Genomic DNA, 2,403 nt, shown 5'->3' with positions numbered 1-2,403 from the left:
TGTGTGTGTGTGTGTGTGTGTGTGTGTGTGTGTGTGTGTGTGTGTGAGTGAATGAGTGTGTGTTTGTGTTGCTCTGCTGTCTCTCACTCCGTGTGTGTGTGTTGATCTGCTGTCTCACTGTGTGTGTGTGTTAGTGTGAGTGTGTGTGTGCGTGAGTGTGTGCGAACGCGTGCGTGCGTGCGTGTGTGTAATCAGGTCATGTGTGGTCCGCTCTGATCTCCTCCATTAAGGACAGCACGAGTCCAGATGAAACGAGTGTCTGTCAGATTAAATCTCACTCTGGATTAAGTTACACCATGAGCGCTAATTCACTGAAAATCCTTTGAGCATTAATGTGTGTTTATCAGCTCATAACGATGCTCAGTCTGTGTTAATGAAGAGCTCGTTCAGCTAACGATCACCGGCGGCTCAGAGTTCCTGCTCACACTTTACATAGGAACCATTTGCATTGGACTGCGTATCTGCTAGAAATGCAAAACAGAGTGAAAACTTCACATCCTGACATCTCACAGAAACACTGTACGGCCCTATGAAATCTCTTGGATTTAGAGATCGACCAATAATCGGTTTTACCGATATGTTTCCTGACATTTAAGTAGTTTTCCATTATCGGATATTGGTTTTGTAATATCGGATTCACCGATATTGAGAATTGCGTGCGAGGCTGCCATTACGGCACAACATCTGAGGAGAGACGAGTCAACAATGTGTTTACAGGTGAAGTGATTTGATTTGCTTTAATTGATATACTTTGTTTAACATATCAGCCAATAATGCACAAATGAGATGTGTTACATAAATGATTGATATGTAGTTTAAGCTTGGCGCTGAGAAACTCAAGTCATGCAATCCATAAAGTCATGCCCCAAAGATCTAACTTTACGTGAGTTTAATAAGACAGACTTGAAGGAGTAGTTCACTTCCAGAATAAAAATCTCCTGATGGTTTACTCACTCAAGACGTTCACGTCTTTCTGTCTTCAGTCGCAAAGAAATGAAGGTTTTTGAGGAAAACGTTCCAGGATTTTTCTCCATATAATGGACTTCAATGGAGACCAACTGAAGATCAAACCAGTTTCAGTGCCGAGCTCTACAGGATCCCAGCCGAGGGATAAGAGTCTCATCTAGCGAAACAAAAAAAACAAAACAATAAAAATGTATATACTTTTTAACCACAGATGCAGAGTGCTGTACAACAAAGGTTTACTGGTTAAATTGATTATATTTTCTGTGATATTCCTTAAAATTTATGTTTTAAACTGTATAATTATTACTTTGAGAAGTACGTTCCACTGTACAACAGTAATGTATTTCAGTCATAATTTCTTCAAGTTAAACCAGTCTTTTATTTTGGCGGGTTGTAGTGAAGATCTTTGAGTTTCAGTGTGTATCTGATGATTGCTTTCTCAAATGAAATGGTGAAATCACATTTTTGTGACTGAATTCCATGATTCTGTCTGCGTTTTCCACATCACACAAATCATAGAGCCCTAATATTGAGTAGAAAAGTCCATTTGAATTCGATTTAGTTGTTGCTTTATTAGCATGAAGTACTTGTGTGTATATTTCCTCTTGGTGTTCTCACTCTCGTCTGACTCTCTGATCTTCATCATTCTCCTCATGTTGTGTTTCAGAAGCAGCCAACTGCTGATTAACTGTTATTGACTCGCCAAAGCCAGCTTTTATTGCATCGCATGTGATGTTGTGAGGCATCTTAGAAAGCAACATAATTTTGCATAATATTAAGGGCTTAGTAGGTTGTGGAACGGAGTTATTAATTTCTCAGTGAAGATGATGATGAATCAGCGATGGTGGGTGGAGATGATGATGATGACACCTACAGGAGATGCAGCATATGAATCTATGCAATTAGATTTGATCTCTCCATCACTCCCATCAGCCGAGAGCAGCGAGACGTTCGGAAGTGGGTTGTGACCTTTGACCGATGACATCAGAGGTCATCATAGAAGTTGGTTGACTAGTTAAAGGTTAAAAAATTAGTTCACCCAAAACTGACCATTCTGTCTCATTTACTCAGCCTCGTGTCGTTCCAAACCTGTATGGTGTGAAACACAAAAGTAGATATTTTGAGAAATGTGTCTGAAGTTTGTGGTTCATACAGTCAAAGTCAATGGGGTCCAACGTTGTTTGTTTCCCAGTGTTCTTCAAAATACCTTCGGAAGAAAGAAAGTCATCCATGTTTGGAACCACATGACTCAGAGTAAATGACCGATTGTTTTCTCTGTGTTGTGTTGAGCTGGTTATCTGTTCACTCACCTGCACTAGTTAGTTTAACTGTGAGTATGGAGCACCGGTTTCTGGATGCACAGCAGATGAACGTCACTCTTCATCCACAGATCTGGTCTGGTTCATCTGAGCTCCTCTGGCAGGGAAACTAGTGCCG

The sequence above is a fragment of the Sinocyclocheilus rhinocerous genome, unplaced genomic scaffold (genome assembly GCF_001515625.1).
Source record: "Sinocyclocheilus rhinocerous isolate Xijiao unplaced genomic scaffold, SAMN03320098_v1.1 scaffold2027, whole genome shotgun sequence".
Classification (NCBI taxonomy): Eukaryota; Metazoa; Chordata; class Actinopteri; order Cypriniformes; family Cyprinidae; genus Sinocyclocheilus; species Sinocyclocheilus rhinocerous.
This window is presented reverse-complemented; position numbering follows the sequence as displayed.